This window comes from Pogoniulus pusillus, chromosome 18, assembly GCF_015220805.1.
Source record: "Pogoniulus pusillus isolate bPogPus1 chromosome 18, bPogPus1.pri, whole genome shotgun sequence".
NCBI lineage: Eukaryota > Metazoa > Chordata > Aves > Piciformes > Lybiidae > Pogoniulus > Pogoniulus pusillus.
Window position 1 is genome coordinate 21,112,601 of NC_087281.1, and position 20,231 is coordinate 21,132,831.

At 41.0% G+C, this 20,231-nt stretch overlaps 1 long non-coding RNA gene across 1 annotated transcript in view; it reads left to right on the forward strand.

Annotated features, from left to right (window-relative positions):
• Positions 1-19,076, forward strand: part of LOC135183565 (uncharacterized) — a 64,774-nt gene extending 45,698 nt beyond the window's left edge. The window contains exons 3-5 of the long non-coding RNA XR_010305605.1: positions 13,777-13,873; positions 18,133-18,236; positions 18,405-19,076. This is a non-coding gene — a long non-coding RNA (uncharacterized LOC135183565). The remainder of the gene's footprint in view (positions 1-13,776; positions 13,874-18,132; positions 18,237-18,404) is intronic.
• Positions 19,077-20,231: the final 1,155 nt, after the last annotated feature.

The window sequence follows — 20,231 nt, forward strand, 5'->3', positions numbered from 1 at the left end:
AGCAATAGAACAAGGGGACACAGTCTCAAGTTGTGCTGGGGGAAGTCTAGGCTGGATGTTAGGAGGAAGTTGTTGGCAGAGAGAGTGATTGGCATTGGAATGGGCTGCCCAGGGAGGTGGTGGAGTCACCATCCCTGGAGATGTTCAAGCAAAGCCTGGATGAGGCACTTAGTGCCATGGTGTAGATGACTGGCTAGGGCTGGGTGCTAGGTTGGAGTGGTTGACCTTGGAGGTCTCTTCCAACCTGGTTGTTTGTATGATTCTATATTAAATAGCTCACAAATACCCTGCAAAAAATAATGTTATACACAAATGCAATGTCTCATACCCAATTGACACTGGAGAGGGTATTTTAATACAAATTATATATCTACACACTCTGGAGCTGCTGCATTCTCCCAAAGTGCCAAGAGTTACTGTGCTGACCCTGTCCATGCTGGTCATCTGCTTTGTAGAGATAATATTTCCTCTTATGACTACTGGGTGGGGATGAAAACATTGAACTCTAAAATGAGAAAAATTGATCTGATGAAAAGTTAAACGTAGGTTATAAGGTTCTTCTTGGATTAAATTAGATGCAGAACATAAACCTAGACACTAATGATGCTTCTTCATGTGCTAATCAGTCCCATGCTGGTTGTGCGATGATACTGATGAAAGCTGTAAAACAGGGGAATTAAAGACTGATTTGAAAGAATAAAAACATGAAAGGAGGAAACCATGTATTATTGAAGGTTCAGGCCCTGGTCCTGCACAGTATTACTCATTTACATAACTGCAGTCAGCAAGTTACTTCACTGTCACTGAAGCAACTCACAGTGCTAAAAAATACCATATATGAAAACCTTTGGAGCCTCAGGGCTGACTGAAATAGGGCATGAAGATGTAGCCTTAGAGTAGAACAAAGAAAGTAAAGGATGGAGTGCTAGCTTGAGGCTAGCTGGGATATTTTAGTGAGAGGAATTAGATTATAGGCTGTGAAAAGGAAACAATGGTGATGTCTGCTTCACTCCTAGGCTTGCTGAGATGTATAAAAACAAGAACACAAACATAGATAACACAGTTACTCTCTGGCTTTGGCTGCCACCTTTCTCTAACCTGGTGTCTGTGTAACTAATCTGCTTCCTAACCCCCGTGGCTGGTTCTCCAAACTCACCTTGAACGTAAGGCAAAGTCTGGGATAAGGTAGAGGCGTGCAAAGAAGGTGGAAGGGTGGTTGGGAGCCCCTCGTGGGGACTCAGGTTTCTGGGAGGGCTGTTGTGTTTCTGCATTACCTTTTACCCTGTATAGTTCTGTCTATAGCTGTATATACTATAAACATCTGCTTGTGTAGTGTGCTAAGCTGTAAATAAGATTCGTTCAGTTTCCAGCTTGGCTGAGTCTAGTCTGGGTGATTTCCAGAGTGTATGTGGGGTGGGTAACATTCAAACCATCGCATCCTTATTTTGGCACCCAATGTGGGGCTAATTACATTTGATTCATTGCTAATTAAGTCTGGAAATCACGAACAAAATTATTTCACATTTTATCTTCTGTTTTGTACCCAATAGAGGTGTGGTTCTTATACCATTTTTTGAAAGTGAAAACTGGTCCATTGATTTTTGATATGATGTGGAAAAAGCTTAAGGGGATTTTTTTGGACTTGGGAGACTACTGTCTTGGTTAGATTTGCTTCAATATTACTGAAATTATTGCCAAATCCACTTTTAATAAGTCAGGAAATACTACAACTCTTCTTTCTCCCCTGACAGCTTTAATGCATGTAATTTTGCCTGAAATTGACCTTAGAGATTCCTGTGGTGAATGTTATACATGTAACACAGTGGTATATATATATCATGTATGAATATACCCTTAATAAGTCTGTTTTTAGCCCTAATGCTGGCATTGTGTAATAGACATTCTAATGTGGCTCTGTCCCAGGTTGAGGCTATAGGGTTAAAAAAAAATCTTCTGGGGACTAGAAGATTGTTATTTAATCCCACAATTCTGCTATCTCTTTATAGACTCTCAACAAGGTCAATTCATTCTCCTTTCCTCCTCCTGCCCTGAGTGTGTGGCGGGAGCCACTTTATCAGGAACATGGAAGCAGTAGGTTCTTGGATTCCCAGAATTGATAATCAGCATTGTTTTCAAAACAATATTTTGAGAAGCCCTTTGCTCTTCTCTGGGAAGAATCAGAGGTCTCAGTGGCCAAGACAATGGCAGAGTTCCCTGAAAGCGTTTGGGTACTGTCTGTGTCTGTGGCTAGCCCTGCGAGTTGGGTAATAATTTTGTGAGTAAATACTTAAGGCCTCTTTCTAATTCACCACTGCCTTCTGCCATAAGCAGAAATGGGCTCCTTGGGTCCATCTAGTGGGCAAGAGGTATATTGACTGCAAGTGGCATTGAGCCAAAGGCCACAATTTGACTTGTGTTTCTGGTACATTTTAAGAGTGCACGTGTTCAGAAATGTTTTAAGAATGGCCACCAAGAGCTGATGCAGTCTCTCGGGCAGAAAACTATACGGAGCTATGATAGAAAGGTTTGCTCTCTACAGTGTATTCATTTTTATAGTTTAGACAAGGAATCGTAGAATCAACCAGGTTGGAAGAGACCTCCAAGATCATCCAGTCCAACCTAGCACCCAGCCCTAGCCAGTCAACTAGACCATGGCACAAAGTGCCTCATCCAGGCTTTGCTTGAACACCTCCAGGGATGGTGACTCCACCACCTCCCTGGGCAGCCCATTCCAATGCCAATCACTCTCTCTGCCAACAACTTCCTCCTAACATCCAGCCTCTACCTCCCCCAGCAGAACTTGAGACTGTGTCCCCTTGTTCTGTTGCTGGTTGCCTGGGAGAAGAGACCAACGCCCACCTGGCTACAGCCTCCCTTCAGGTAGCTGTAGACAGCAATGAGGTCACCCCTGAGCCTCCTCTTCTCTTTCATTGGTAGGCTTTCATTTACAAGCCCTGAAATTACATAAGTTGAAGGAAAGTTTGCAGAAAGCTCTGGCCAGTAGACTTGTATTTATTCTCTAGATAAGGAGACCAGTGAAGATGTTTTCATGCTGTGTATCTAAAAGCTGCTTAAATATTAGCAAGAGGGGAAATAATCTTCTTGCCCACAGTATGACACTGCTATCTGTTGGAGTGCAGGCTTGGCTGATAAAATAAAATACCTTCTTTAAACAGTTATAAAAGGAAGATTTGCTTTATAACTAATTGTCTTATTTAAAGAACAGTTGTGTCTGAAATGGCTTCTTTTTCTTATCAGAAGAGCCAAAATCCTCATACTTTTCATTCCCATTCACACTCTCTGGTGGCCTGAGGCAAGATGTTTAGTTGTTGGGCTGCTGGAAATAAAAGTAGCTTTCATTTTTTTGTAATGATTGAACATCCACATGAGGCAGTTTGCTGGAAACAATGCTTCTACCATTACTGATGTGTAAGTTTCAAAGCTGAAAAGCATTTTCTGGTCAAAGTTTCTGCCTGTGAAAATGGAGTACATATTCCCTTAGCCTGCACTTCCCTCACAGAAGGGAGAGATTCAGGTGGTGATGATGAGTTCCTGCTTTGAGTCCTCCTAGGCTCCTTAGGGCCAGACCTCACCACCTGTAAAGTGTTGTAGCCTGGTATACCAGGCAACCAGCAATAGAACAAGGGGACACAGTCTCAAGTTGTGCTGGGGGAAGTACAGGCTGGATGTTAGGAGGAAGTTGTTGGCAGAGAGAGTGATTGGCATTGGAATGGGCTGCCCAGGGAGGTGGTGGAGTCACCGTCCCTGGAGATGTTCAAACAAAGCCTGGATGAGACACTTAGTGCCATGGTCTATTTGACTGTCTAGGGCTGGGTGCTAGGTTGGACTGGCTGATCTTGGAGGTCTCTTCCAACCTGTTTGATTCTATGAAACTGGTTGCTTGGCAGAAGAGGCCAACCCCCACCTGGCTGCATTCTCCCTTCAGGGAGTTGTAGACAGCAGTGAGGTCACCGCTGAGCCTCCTCTTCTCCAGGCTAAACACCCCCAGCTCCCTCAGCCTCTCCTCATAGGGTTTGTATTCAGGCCTCTCACCACCTTCATTGCCCTTCTCTGGACACATTCCAGCACCTCAACATCTCTCTTGAATTGAGGAGCCCAGAACTGGACACAGCACTCAAGGTGTGGCCTGACCAGTGCTGAGTACAAGGGAAGAATAACCTCCCTCATCCTACTGGCCACACTGTTCCTGATGCAGGCCAGGATGCCATTGGCTCTCTTGGCCTCCTGGGCACACTGCTGCCTCATCTTCAGCCTACTCTCTACCAGTGCCCCCAGGTCCCTTTCTTCCTGGCTGCTCTCCAGCCACTCAGTCACAGCCTGTAGTGCTGCTTGGTGTTCTTGTGGCCAAAGTACAGAATCCAGCACTTGGCCTTGTTCAGTCTCATCCTGTTGGCCTCTGCCCACCCATCCAGCCTGTCTAGGTCCCTCTGCAGGGCTCTCCTACCTTCCAACAGATTAACACCTGCTTCTAGCTTGGTGTCATTAATCGAACCAGGAACAAGCTGAGAGGATAATGATTTGCCATCTACATGATTGTATTAACAAATGAGGATTCTCCATTTTGTGAATATACAATTGTTATCACAGGTCACCTGCGTGGTATATGTGGTGGAAAATAGTTTGTCTTGATGTTAGAACAAGATGGTAAAGTAAATCTGATAGTGGGATAAAGAGTGACCCATTAGGAATTTGTCAGATGACTTCTTAGCGAGGTGCTTTCTCCGTATACTCCACTATGGTTTTGTTTGGAGCTGGCTCATCATGGCATTGACTTGGTTTTTTTTACCTTCATGCTGCCATCACTTTGTCAGGAGGTCTGTCTTCTGCCAGGGTTTGAACAGGGTTGGGCAGAACTGAATAGTCTGAGAAAATAACGAGAGTAGGCTAAATAATCAGACTTAGGTCATTCTGATAAGGAGGCACAGCTGCAGAAAAGTGGCCTTGAGAGGCTGGCAGAGAAGCTGCTACTTGTAGCTGAGCTATGTGAGGGGGGCAGGCTGGTCAGCCCTGAGAACAAGCAATGTTGTGGCTAAGCTACTGCTAAGGGGGATTAAGGGGGGTAGTTGGTCAGGTCTGCCTCTATGTATGTGGACAGCCCATTTCTGCCTATGTAAGCCTATCAAAAGTACACACACCTGTACCAAACTCCACTATATAGGTATGGTGCTTAGCTTCAATAAACAGATTGTCCACCTATGTGTCGTATTGGTATGACTCCATGTCTTTCCTGCTCCCACATGCCCTAAAAGAGAGGCCAACTCAACAGTCTTCCAATCTTTCAAGGTGTTTAAGTGACTTTGAGAATTAAAGATCATGATCCTAGCTCAGTGCTACTCAACATTCAGTTGAATTAGCTACTGGATGCATTTGAGTGATATGCTTTCTTCAGACACTTGGATAAGACAGCAATTCAGTGAGGCAAAAAAATGAAAGGGCAGAAAGTGTCCAAATGTGGAGCTGAGAAAGTTTGTCCCCTTCCCTTTCTTCACAAATGTCCAGGAGGAGGATGCTCCTGTTTGATGTTTCATGATGAAAAATCTTTAGCAATGGAAACACAGTGGTCAGTGACTGACAGCAAACTACTGCTTACATAGAAAGCTCAGCCCAGCCAAGGCAGTGAAGTGAGCTTCATAGGCTGTAGGCTGTATACTTACACTTTGGAGCTGCTTTTATCTGAGAATGCCATTTTTGATAAATAGTACCCACTGCATATTGGGAAGAATCATGACAGTTGGGGAAATTGAAGGCAGTGAGTGCTGGGAAGGGAAAAAAAGAATATTGAAAAGAAACTTTAATTATGTTGGATTCAGTTTTTTGAGATGGAAAATCGTGGCATTATCCATCATTCCTGTTCATCCACTCTCACCACTGGAAGATTTGAAATACATGATCAAAGTGCCTAAGAGACATAGCTACAAATGTCCTTTGGAACACTTAGGAAATGAAGAAAGTGGGTTATATATCTTTAACTCACTGTTAAAAGCAGCTAAAACAAATGGCTTCTTATTAGATCTGGTTAGTATTGTAGTACTACTTCTAATTTGCCCAAACTTTGTGTCTCAAAGCAGAGCTGGGCATCCATTTCAGCTAGAGAAATGCTATGTGAAAAGAAGGTTTAGACATTTACAGGTTTAAAATGCTATTAATTGACCCAAGATTTGAAAACATGCCCAGCACCGATCAATGATTTTGTTAAGTCTGAATTGTAAATTTGCCATATTTTAGCTTGAGATTGATGAGAGTTAAGACAGTTTCCAAATGGAGAATATAGTCCTAATATTTACTGTGTCAAAACCAAGAAGATGTCTAGTCATGGATGTATGAGAATGAAGTACTTTGGAGTGAAACACCTTATCTAGTGATGAATCTCCTCCTGCAAAGATTTTAGCTAAGACATAAATTCCCTGAACTGTGCTCTGATGAACACAAGGAAGACTTGCAAATGTTGTTGAGTGTTATAAACAGAGAATATTGATTATCCTAAGAATATTGATATTTGAATCACTGATTGGCATGTAGAGAATGTAGGAAGAAAAAGCCTTTTATTTCCAAATGATGAATATTCTGAATCTGTGACCTCAAACCATTTAAAATGAAGGTAGTTTGGTAAAAATTGCTAAGCGGTAAGATCTGTTTAATTATGGCTCTAATAGATAATTAGAAACATTACTCTGAGTTGCAGCATTTTTAATAGTCACAATGCTGTTACTGTGGATATGGTGATAAGTGCTGTTCTGTAAAGCTGTCAGACAGGAGCAGAAGTGAAAAACAAGAGAGACAGATTGAGCAGCACAAACAAACCACTTAGAAGTCACCTGGTTAATAACCTTGAAAAAGTTGTTAGAAACAGAATTGTCATTCAATTATGTTTAATGAGTAAAGAATGACTATAGCCATTAATTTTTCTTGGGATCTAGAGACTGGAGTGCTTTGTTGACTGTGAAAATAAATGAGAGAATTCTGTGATTAGGACTGATGCTATTCACATCAAAATCAGAGCAGTACAAATATACTGTCTGTCTTTTGTCACTGGACTTGTGCTAACAGTACCTGATTGTTTGGATGTCAGTACTGGGATTGTGGTGACAAAATGTTGACATTCCAACTCTCAAATCCAAAGTTGTGTTCCTCTGGTAAAGGTACCTGTGCTGGTTTGAGGCTAATTGGAATATTTTAATGAGAGAAATTAGATCATCTGCTATGAAAAGAAAATAATACTGATGTCTGTATCACCCACTGGTTTTGCTTAGAGAACAAGAAACAATAACAAACTTTCCCAGTCTCTTGCTGCTGCTTGAATCTATGTAACCCAATCTAATAATTCTCCTTCTAACCTCTTTTGGCTTTCTGCATCTCACTCCTGCACATAAGCCTTCTGAGATAAGGCAGGGGGTGGGAAGAAGGAGGGAAGTTGGTTTGGAGCCCTCCTGGGCAGTTTCTGCTGTTCAGGAGGGGTTTTGAATTTCCATATTACTTTTAACTCGTATATAATTGTAAGTATCTGTAAATGTTCTGTGCATGTGCTTGTAAATTTGTGCTTCGCTGTAAAACATAGCTTCAACCCTAACTTCCAGCTGACTGTTTTAGTCTGGTGAATCTTCTCTGTGTGTGTGTGTGTAAACTCCTAAACCACCACAGTACTGTCAAATTCAGAGCTTTGGAGATGTATTACAGATAGACTGTTACATTCCAGATTCCAAGAGGGAAGGCAACTAGTGTTCATTAAATATCAGATATTAAAGAATTAAAGTCTTACAGTTATGGCTACTTCTTAAGACTGGTAAGAGAGCTCGTTCAAACAGATGAGGAGGGATGAAACAGCTCATACAGGTCATATGAAGGCTGGGATTTGAACTCAAGTCTGTACAGGTCACTCAGGTCTCTCCTGCTTTTGCAGTCTCAGATGATCAAATTTAGCTGCATCAACAGTATGTGAAATTAGTGCTGCCATTTGCTCATTTCCCAAGTTGCTATATTGTTCCTCCATTCCTCTGGAAAAATAAAAAGGCCTTTCAGACCAAGCTTAGTCATAGAAGATGCCATTAAAACATTCAAATGAGAAAGGTTGCTTTCCATTGCAGAGTTATTTTCAGCTAAGTAACTTGCTACCTTGCTTCATAGAATCAACCAGGTTGAAAGAGACCTCCGAGATCATCCAGTCCAACCTAGCACCCAGCCCTAGCCAGTCAACTAGACCATGGCACTAAGTGCCTCATCCAGGCTTTGCTTGAACACTTCCAGGGACGGTGACTCCACCACCTCCCTGGGCAGCCCATTCCAATGCCAACCACTCTCTCTGCCAACAACTTCCTCCTAACATCCAGCCTAGACTTCCTGCAGCTGTAATACTGGCCCTGCAAATGAAATGTCCATATATGTACATGTATCTATCATGCACAGGCATATACATGTATGTATCATCAATAAGAGGAAATGTGTACAACATAGACAGAGCTTCAGTTTCAGAGTCTAAGCAGAAAGTGATTTATTTCCTCAGAAAGATGATTCTGGTTAAATCTCATTACAAAGCTTTGCAAAGATTCCATCACAAAGAGGAGAAAGAAATTGCAGGTTCTATGAATTTGCTGAAATGACCCAGACAAGTGAGCGGGCAAAGCACACGAGAAAATCCTGAGCCTTACGTGGAAGGTTGGTCTACACAGCTCTCTGTTTCTGTCTGCCATTGCACATCTGAGCAGTGTCAGTGCTCTGCAAGGTCTGAAGTATCCCAAAATAGTAGGAATTACCTAGAGTACTGCTTTGAGATTCCTCATCCCTGCTTCAATGTAAAACTTAAACGAAAGCTTGCTGTTGAAAACAAACTACACTGACAACAGCTTACTATGATCTCTAAAATCAGAGTGGGAGAGATGCCAGTGCAAGGAAATGTGTTCCTACTAAAATAAATAGGGATTTCTCCTTGATCAATAGGCTTTTATTTTGGAGAAGATTGCTGCTTCCTAAGTTCATTTATCAAAGACAGTCAACAACCTGCATCTAAAATATACCAAAGGATCCATCTGTGAGCAACTTTTCATTGCATGAAGGTGATAGATACCTTCATCTTACAGAGCATATAAAAAGAGAGGTTCTTATGGGTGTCTTGCTTGAATATTTCTTCTTATAATCAATGTTAATTTACGAAGTTTGGAAGACAAAAGCAGCTATAAATCTGCTCAGAAGAAAATTAAACTTCCTTGTTGCAGAATGATGTGAATCTCAGGTCTTTATTCTTTCACTCTGTAGGAAACAAAATGGAAAGCCCATTAGAATTTCTTTGATCACGTTCACTTGTTAAAATATGTTGAAAGCTCATAACCTCCCTATAGCCAAAAATGCTGTCAAGATTTGGGATTGTTGACTTGCATTTTCCAGTAGCACTGTTGAAACTTCTGATTTGTGCTGCAGAGCAACCATGCAAGGAAGTAAAATAGCCATGTTTACAACTGTATACTATATATACCATGTACTACAGACCTAGCTGTTTACCCCTCTCATGTGCAGAATTCTGATGTCTTCCAAAATGTGGTAGATATTCACAGAGTTTTCTGGCAAATATTGTAATAACAACCAGTTTCTGACACAATGAAACTGACTGATAGGATTCTGATTAAAAAAACAGTCAATGAAACAAACAACCCAGGGAAATGTTGAGTTCAAGTACCTTGAATCCTGTGTCCAGTTCTGGGTCCCTCAATTCAAGAGAGATGTTGAGGTGCTGGAATGTGTCCAGAGAAGGACAGCAAAGCTGGTGAAAGGCCTGGAACACAAACCCTATGAGGAGAGGCTGAGGGAGCTGGGGGTGTTTAGCCTGGAGAAAAGGAGGCTCAGGGGAGACTTCATTGCTGTCTACAACTACCTGAAGGGAGGTTGTAGCCAGGAGAGGGTTGGTCTCTTCTCCCAGACAACCAGCAAGAGAACAAGGGAGGACAGTCTCAAGTTGTTCTGGAGGAAGTGTAGGCTGGATGTTAGGAGGAAGTTGTTGCCAGAGAGAGTGATTGGCATTGGAATGGGCTGCCCAGGGAGGTGGTGGAGTCACCAATCCCTGGAGGTGTTGAAGAAAAGCCTAAATGAGGCATTTAATGCCATGGTCTAGATGACTGGATGATCTTGGAGGTCTCTTGCAACCTGCTTGATTCCATGATTCTCTGAATCTCAATACTATAAAATATAATTGGAAATAATTAAAATTGAGCCCAGTAAAAATCACTAACAAAAGTACTTATTCAGTATTCCCTAAAGAAAAAGTGGTGGAGCTCTATTTATTTTTATTTAACTTTGATAAAGTTTGAGTCAGTTAACTTTCTTTCTAGCTTGCAAGATGCAGCCATTTTTTCATTGTAGTCTGTAATGAAGCTAACTCAAACACAGCTGTATACATTGCTGTGTTCTACTGAAACCAAGCAAGAGCTTCTGAGGTGGACTTTTAACTAACTGTGTGCATGATATTTGCCCACACATACTGGTACTACTGAAGAACTGAAAAAAATAGTACTGGTAGCTCTTATTAATGGTTTATTTATAGGAAGCTATAGTGTTATAACCATAATGTTGTAATAAGAATGAGAAGTCTGCTGGCAGTCTGTTAATATTAAAGTTCAAAAATTTCCCCTGCTCAAGTATAATCTCTTCTCATTTTGTGATGTGCATTTATTCCCTGGAGGTGTTCAAGAAAAGACTGGATGAGGCACTTAGTGCCATGGGCTAGTTGACTGGCTAGGGCTGGGTGCTAGGTTGGACTGGATGATCTTGGAGGTCTCTTCCAACCTGGTTGATTCTATGATTCTATTCTAACCCAGAAATTGCAACAAATAATACATTAAAAAAAAAAACAAACCACAAAAACCCAAACCCAAGACCCAAACAACAACTGAGTCTTTGTCAGAGAAAAATCTGTTTCTGCAGTTTGCAAATGGGTGTCATGTCTTACATGGAATTGACTGCAGACATTAATGTTTGCAGTGTTGATGTCTTACTAACGAGAGCCTGGTGCTGCCAAAGTGATATGTACTACACTGTTACTTGTCACTCAGTGGTGGTGCTATGCAAAACATGCTTGGCATGAGGCGTGAGGCATCTTTCACAGCAGTGCAGTATTTTGTTGTTTAATGTAGTTTGCACATTCCAAGAAACAGTTCTCTAACATACAGCACTGCTTGAAGCTGTTCAGTGAAATTTGTTCCCAGACACTTAGAAAGATCACTCGGTTCCAGGATTGGTAAGAGCATGCTACAGCATAACACAGTTCTAACCTTACCAGCAGAAATTTTATGTACTTGTGATGCCTGTATTATGACTGAACTATAAAAATGAAACTAAAGACCTAATGTGCATTAAATACTTTTTTTCATGAAGAGAATCAGAGGCTGTAATCTTGAATTTGCATGTTTAAAGGGTGCAACACATGAAATAGTGAGCTATCACCATGTTGGTTCACTGAAGCCTTGTTTCTGAGGTCACAGCTTGTTTTTAATCATAGAATCAACCAGGTTGGAAGAGACCTCCAAGGTCATCCAGTCCAACCTAGCACCCAGCCCTAGCCAGTCATCTACACCATGGCACCAAGTGCCTCATCCAGTCTTTTCTTGAACACCTCCAGGGATGGTGACTCCACCACCTCCCTGGGCAGCCCATTCCAATGCCAATCACTCTCTCTGCCAACAACTTCATCCTAACATCCAATCTAGACTTCCCCCAGCACAACCTGAGACTATGTCCCCTTGTTCTGTTGCTGGTTGCCTGGAAGAAGAGACCAACCCCCACCTGGCTACAGTCTGCCTTCAGGTAGTTGTAGACAGCAGTGAGGTCCCCCTGAGCCTCCTCTTCTCCAGGCTAAATGAAACACTTGCAAGGAAAGATATGTTTCATCTTTCTTTTTTCTCTTTGGTAAAGATGAGAAGGAACTTTTACTTTTCCAAATTATAGATTTCAAAGTATATATACCATGCAAGAGAATAATATATTTAGCTTCTTTTTAATCATCTGAAACTAAGAATGACTGATGTACAAGTTAAGTGTTTGGAAAAAGAATTCCTTGTTTAATATGGAGTCATATATTACACTAAAATGAGATTATTTTTCTTCCAGTATATTTATAGAAGAGGAAAAAAAGCCCTTAGCTATCCTGCTTTTTAAAATGTTAATGTAAAATACTTGCATGACATTACACTTACGATCTTAAAAAGAGAAGTTATTAAAATGAAATTAGAGATGTTGATGAGTAGTAGTAGGATAAAATTGGAAACTCTCCTAATGGACTTCTGTAAAATTTTAATGAATTAAACAGTTTATAAAGATTTCTTCTGTAAAAGTCAAAAGTTGAAACAGGACAGGATTATATCCACGTGCTTGCTTTTTAAATATGAGATGGTGAAATTCATGCATATTGTATTTATATTAAAAGAATTGTCATTTCAGCAAAGAATGAGACTTTATAAGTCATTAAAAGGCTAAAGGGAAAACTGCCTCAACTTTGATTTTAAACATGTAGATGGAATACTGCTGTGGTGCTGTGGAGGCTTAAAGTCGTTCCAGAAAACTAAAGCAGTGAATGAATGCTTTGAACAGGAAATGAGTGCATGTTAGTGGAAAAGTAAGAAATTAACCTCAAATGTAGATCAACAATTATATAATGTAATGGCTGGGGACAGGCTAGGGACAGAGTGGATGCAGAGCAGCCAGGAAGAAGGGGACCTGGGGGTACTGGTAGAGAGTAGGCTGAGGATGAGCCAGCAGTGTGCCCAGGTGGCCAAGAGAGCCAATGGCATCCTGGCCTGCATCAGGAACAGTGTGGCCAGTAGGATGAGGGAGGTTATTCTGCCCCTGTACTCGCACTGGTCAGGCCACACCTTGAGTGCTGTGTCCAGTTCTGGGCCCCTCAATTCAAGAGAGATGTTGAGGTGCTGGAATGTGTCCAGAGAAGGGCAACAAAGCTGGTGAGGGGCCTGGAACACAAACCCTATGAGGAGAGGCTGAGGGAGCTGGGGGTGTGCAGCCTGGAGAAGAGGAGGCTCAGAGGGGACCTGATTGCTGTCTACAACTACCTGAAGGGAGGTTGTAGCCAGGTGGGGGTTGGTCTCTTCTCCCAGACAACCAGCAACAGAAAAAGGGGACACAGTCTCAAGTTGGCCAGGGGAAGTCTAGGCTGGATGTTAGGAGGAAGTTGTTGGCAGAGAGAGTGATTGGCATTGGAATGGGCTGCCCAGGGAGGTGGTGGAGTCACCATGCCTGGAGACGTTCAAGCAAAGCTTGGATGAGGCACTTAGTGCCATGGTCTGGTTGACTGTCTAGGGCTGGGTGCTAGGTTGGACTGGCTGATCTTGGAGGTGTCTTCCAACCTGGTTGATTCTATGATTCTATAAAACATTTATTAATATATAATTAAGTATCATTAGGCAGTTATCTATCTGACTTGTTGATTCTATGCATGCAGTTTTATGGATGAAACCTGATTTTTCCCCCCTATATTGTCTAGCAGTTTATAGCTATTTTCACATTAAAAATACTTTATCAATTTTTGAATGCATTTTCAAATAAATACTTCAGTGTGCTAGTTTGATGCTAGCTAGAATGTTTTGGTGGGAAGAATTAGATTACAGGCTGTGGAAGGAAAACAGTGGTGATGTCTACTTCACTCACAGGCTTGCTGAGATGTATAAAAACATTAGAATTGTCCAGCTTTTTAAGTCAGAGGGACTTGCTGCTCAGAAACTCCAGAAAGAAAATCATCTGCACAATATCTCCTACTTGCCACAGGTAAAGATCCTGAGTAAGAAGCATCTTAGAACTTAGGGTCCTTGAACTGCTGAAGAACCTTGACATAAAGGATTGAAATGATGAAAGAATCTACGAGGTATGTGAGTTAATGATGTTTGGTTCATAATCTGTTAAAATCATCTGTTGCCTCTGTGACCTGCCATGCCTTTATGTGAAAGATTAAAACAGGCTCTGTCTTAAGAACTCTGTTCTAAAGCTCCTGTCCCTGTAAATACTGTGTGCTTACTGTGATCTCATCTTATTTTTACATTCCTCAGGGAAATAGTGAAACAGTCAAAGCTTCTGTCAGTCACTCACTTTTCAAATCAGGTTCTTCAGTCTTTGAACCATTCTTTTGTGTCTTGCCACAGTCCAAAAACCTATCTCAGCCTCTACCTTCAAAACTGGCCATTCAGGCTGGGCATAACATCTCAACGGCATGTTCTTGGTTAAATCAAGAAAAAGAAAGCTGTCATGAACTTGATAAATGCTTGGGGTTAAGAATCAGAAGTCTTAAAATACTGACTGTACATTATTTTCCCAGTGTGGACTTTATGCCATTGTTTTGAGTCAATGTTGATTTTATATATATATATATATAACTCTGATTATTTGTAGATGTCATAGTGAGGTCTTTTTAGAGCTTTCTGGTGCCTGCCTTGCTTGACAAATATACTACTTGGATAAAGTTTAACAGCCAAAAATATCAAATAGCTTAGCAAGTCTACTGGGAATTTTTTTTTTTTTTTTTTTTTAACAAAAGAGGATAAATATATTTGGATAAAAGGATGAGGAGATAAACTGAAGCATGCTGAGAAGAGCTCATAACTTTTTCCTTGCTTCTCCCTTCAAATGGGCTGTCCAGGGAGGTGGTGGAGTCACAATCCCTGGTGGTGTTCAAGCAAAGCCTGGATGAGGCACTTAGTGCCATGGTGTAGTTGACTGGCTAGAGCTGGGTGCTAGGTTGGACTGGATGATCTTGGAGGTCTCTTCCAACCTGGTTGATTCTATGATTCTAAGATTCTTCTACTCTGCTACACTTATGTTTCCACATTCCCTTATCAATTGGAATTCTTAGTGCAGAAACATTAAATCTTCCTAGCATTTAAGAAATGCTGTTTTAAAACTGCACCTAAGTTACTTATTTTCTCCCCTACCTCTGTGCTTCTGCCTTTCGTTTTGTAAGTAGTTAGAAACGATGAATAACTGGAGGAGATACTTTAAAATTAATGTTTACCTTTGTAGAAAATAAGGTAAAGAAAGGTACTTGAAACAGCATCAGGAGGGGTACTCAAGAAAGGCTCAGCCTCAGAAACCAGACTGCATAGCAGCAGGTCACTACTTCACAAGAATTGTGCACTAGTAGACACTATGTGGCTGTGTGTGTTGAGAAAGGGTTTTGTCACCAGAATTTAATGTTATGTGCTGTTGGAGACAAACAAATGTATAGATCTGTTCAGGAGTAACAATTTCTTTTCCTCTTTGAAAGTGTGCTGTGAAAAGAGGAGCTCCACTTACTTCTCCTGTTGGCTGTTGCCTGTGTAAAATCAAGTTTCAAGCTGTGCCTAAATGCTGTGTAGAACATGAACCCAGGCCAGCAGGGCTCTAATCCTCCCTTCCCTAACAGTTCAAGGATAAACATAAATTTACCTGAGATTATTCTGCTAGGTTTGATCCTAATTTTGTGATCATAACTGCAATGTGTACTGACAAGCTATTATATCCTTCCTGCACTCTGAAAACGAGGTCATTTTCCTGGCCACCTGTTACAAGTGGACATCATAGCGAGATAGGTAGCTAGAGGTGAGAGGATGCTGGTTGTGGAATATACTGTCTAAAGGCTATGTTCTGATAGCTTTAGTTGTATTAATATGGGAAGTTTTTTCCTCTATGGGGAAGGTAAATGAAACAAACAGGTTTATCAGAGAAGTAAGGAGCTAAAGTTAGTGATCCAGGGCCAGATCTCATGAACCACTTGGTTTTCTCCTAACTGTAGGCCTACGCTAGTACAATATTATTACTTCCACTTACCTCCTACCACTATAATTCAGGTGAAAATCAGCTCTGCTACTTCCTGATTGCACTTGAAAATTTATTTCCTTTAATATCTTAGCAAGTGAAAACACTGCAAGTTGTAATTAGATTGTATTCCACTGTTTTATAAGGCAAGAATATGCCTGAAACCAGAAGCCAGCAAGAAGAACAATGTTTTGCAGTGAACAGAAAAATCTGTGTCCTGAATGCCATTGTCAATATAAATCAGAAACAGGAACAGTGAAAGAATGCTATTTGACTACTTCTCTGTTAAAAAAAAACCCATACAACAAATTACTGCTCCACATGAATTTTTACATATTTTTATATATCAGACACCTCTATGCAATTACTGCTTTGGTAACTGCCTTGCTGTGATAGGGTTTGGAAGACAGAGAGCCTCTTTTCAGAAGGGATTTATGCCTGTCTCCACAGAGTTAATAGACAGATTTTGAATGGCCACCATGAGAAATTGATTTTTCTTCCATAAACTAATGCACTAAATTATCAGGAAACACTTGGTTATGTTGATTTTGGACTGATTTTAAAAAAGCACTTAGTTGCATTCTGATAATTGACTTTCTGAGAGTAGTACAGCAGGGAGAGAATCCAAAGGATGTGCCACGAGTGCATGAAATTAGCTTACTTTGTGACAGCAATTGAAACAGCACAGAGCAACAAGGGATAAAACAGATAAATAGAAATAAGTTGAAATTAAAATCAGGAGCTGGCATAAGTCATGCAAAAGCTGTTTTCTCTATTTCTCAGCCAACTACTATTATACAATTAGTACTCTCAAGCTCAGATTTATTCCTTTGTTCTACATGCCTGCCAGTGGGAAATGGTGAATGGACTTGTTTTGTTTCGCTTATGTGCAGCTTTTGCTTTACTTATTGTCTTAGCCTACAAGTTGTCTCACTTTTACCCTTAAAATGGTCTTCCCTATCCTGCTAGGTGGGAGTGAGCTAGTGGCTGTGTGTGGTTTAATTGCTGGCTGGAGTGGCACAACACATGACACAACCATGGCACATGTGCATACCTATTTGAGGTTGGGAACTCTGGCCAATGTCCTTCTGACTGATGCCGTGCCTTGTTAATCTGAGATTTACTCTCTCACCACAGTGCCTGAAATGAATCCCCTTCATCTTTCAAGTTGTCCAGTAGGTTCAGGTCTTTGGTTTTACTGTTAGAATTCAGGCTGCTAAGTGATGGCAGCACAGTCAACTAACTTGGAAAAAGCTTCAGGTAGCTGACACTAGTAAATAAACTCAGAGAAGCTGCTATTCCCTGCTTAAAATCCTTAGGGAGTGGAAGTAATGCCCAGTGCTGGAAGTCCATGTTAATGAACTATTCTGACAACAGTTTGATAAAAGCTGGATATATGTTGGATAATCACAAGCAACAATTCTTTCTCAGAAACAAGCTTTGATTTCTGAATACAAGGAGGAGAAAAGAAGCGATAAATGGAAGAGAAGATTTTGTTTGCTTCTAATAATTCATTAGTGCTAATCAGGTTGAAACCTATCCGTTACAATGGATGTGGAAATGTGATGATAGTGTTAGGAGTGCCTCATTACTATTAATTCATTTAGTACTCAGTGTAATAGCACTAATCATAATTAACTCCTCTGGTAATATTAATAGGGTTGTCATGCAATGCACACTGTATTTGCATGAGAATTCCACTCCAGATTCTCATTAATTAAAATGCCATAAAAATGTCAGCACTTTAATTTGCCTTGTGTTAAATACTATGATGAGGATTCCTAGTTTTCCCTATTAGTTTTCCCTATTAGAATTTATCAAAATACAGCCACTACATTAATTTTAACCAGAAATAATAGTTTGCAACTATCTATTTAATAGCTAATTACTGTTTAAAAGCCTTTCATTTTTCAGGGCATTACTGTTGCTAAGGTAGAGAATAGTAACAGTAGCTTAATACACAATGGATGGAGCTTTTGTTAGGCTAAGTACCCTGTGTTTTCACAAGTGCTTGGTACCTGGATTCTGTAGAGGTGGTGTCTCCCTGGGGCAGGGGTCTGGAATCTGAGTGTTGTGGGAGCTCCTGGCTGCGCAGCTAGGACCTTTTTCACCACCCCAGGCAAGAGAAGGGCAACCGTGGCAGCCCTCACCCCAGGCACTGAGCACCTCGCTGGGCTGGGCTGAGACCAGCTCTCAAGTGAGCATGTAGGTGGTGGTTCATGTGCCATGGCAGGCACAATTGTGGCTGTGGCACGGCAGGAGATGCGGCACCAGTGGGGCTGAGGAGTAGAGGATTGGCTTAAAATTGTTCCCGTGTGAAAAGAGATCTTCCCACAGCACCATCCAAGTCTTCTACAGAGGTATCAGGAGGAAGGAGGAGCCCAGTTGTGCTGCCTTCAGGTCTCCAGGTTGGGTTTGAGCACAAGCTACCAGGTGTCAAGGTAGGAGATGATCTTGTGTTTCTCTTTGGACATAAAGAACAAAGGCTTTAGTGCTCTGTGCATTACTTCTCTGCAGAGTTATTCTGAGCTCTCTGACAGTCTTTTTTTCTGGCCTCCTGCTTTCTGCTAAGCCTGTGCCTTGCTCTGTCACTTTTGGTTGTCTTTCAGAAATGGTTCTGCAGAGCACTCACACTGAGAAACTCTTGATTTCCTTGATCTCTTCTAGTAGGCTTCAGCCTTTTGCAACTAATGGCTACAGGATTGAAATGCTGTTGTTCACAAGTTGGGGTATACTCTGGTTGTGAGCACTAGCAACGCAGAAGGGAGGCAGCCATGTGCTTGTTGAGTTCTGATTAGTGTATGTCAGGCCTCTGACCAGCTTTTGGCAGCCTGTATGAATGGAACAAGCAAGTCTCAGAATGTCTGTTGGGTGCAGAATGAAGTTTCAATCCTGGACTCTGTGCTCTGCAATGACTTACTGTTGAACTGTTGTCACCTTTGACTATGACAGTGAACTGCAGCACATGTGATGAAGAGGACTAAGAGCTCTAGCAGCTTGGTGTCTAAAGAATAAATCCACATTGTAGATTGTCTCACTTGTTACATGCATTGAGGCTCAGCCTGCTGGAGATTTGTCCCATTTTAGGAATTACATGGTTCATGTGATAAGGGCTGTTAACACTGCCCACTGCCAAGAATATGATGGTGAAAGAGGAAATGCGAATGTTCCTACAGTTCAAACTCTTGTCTGCACCTCTATGTACATTAATGGATGTTATTAGTATTTAAGGCACTAAAAAATACTGCTTCCTCAGGCCAAATACAGTGTGTCCTATATAATCCTGGCAGTTTATTGTTTCTCCTTTTCTTTGCTTTTTAGTAATTCAGAACATGTTTCCTCTGCTACCATAAAATATGAGAGCTGGAGATCCTCAGGTTATCAGTTGAGTTGTGGAGCTGAAAGTAAAGCACCAAATAGTCTGTGGCCACACACCAAGGTGTGATGGTTTGGGTGTTACCTGCCCCCCCTCCCCACCCTTTGGAAATCACCCAAACTAGACTCAGGTGGCTCTGGAAATTGAATGAAGCTTTATATTTACATCTTAGCACATGGCAAGATTGTACTACAACGTTCAGAGCAGGAAAAGAAGTAAAGAAGTTTCTGGAGTACCCTGAGTGATGACTTGAGAAATTGGCATGCAGTTGAATATAAGCTTTAGAAGATCTTTATTTTCAAATTGAGTGCTTCAGAATCTGCAAACCATTACAGGGTTAATTAAAATTCATGATTGCCTTTTTATTTTCATGTTGCCTCTTTTGTATTCAGGGCATGTCCTGACCAGGATTATTTTGATAGATTGTTGTCCACCATAAATTGAAATACCTTTCAAGGTGCTTTCTGTAAAATAAGATTAAAAAAAAAAGCTTGATTTATATTCCTAAATCCTAGGTGAATATACCAGAAGATTGATTCATGCTGTAGGTTTCCACCTTCATTTAAACATTGCCAAAAGGAGTCTGCAGCTTAATGATTTTTATCAACTCACTAAGGAAATATTGAAAGTTATCAATTGATTGTTCACATTAAAATATTTATGCAGCAGTAAAATCATCATTCTTACCACTGATATGTGCTATGGTCTAAAATCCATCATTCACTTGATCCATTTTCTGTGATGTTTTGTTTTCCTCTCTCAAAGGGCAGTATGTGACATGATTATGTCTTGTCTGTAGTATAGTATAATAGAATGAATGCACATTTGATGCCAGATGTATTAAGGCAGCTGTATATTTGTGTTGATGTGGTTCCAAAGGGCTGAATAGATGTGGGTCTCACATCCAGGTCCCAACTATTGTGCAATGAAAAGTGAAAAAGAGAAGACTTGTCCAAGCAGTGGTTTTTTTTCTGAATATAGAGGATCTTGATCTCACTTGATGTGTCTGTGGTAGATCTATGCAATTAGGATTTAATTTGTACTATTTTTCCTTAAGAAG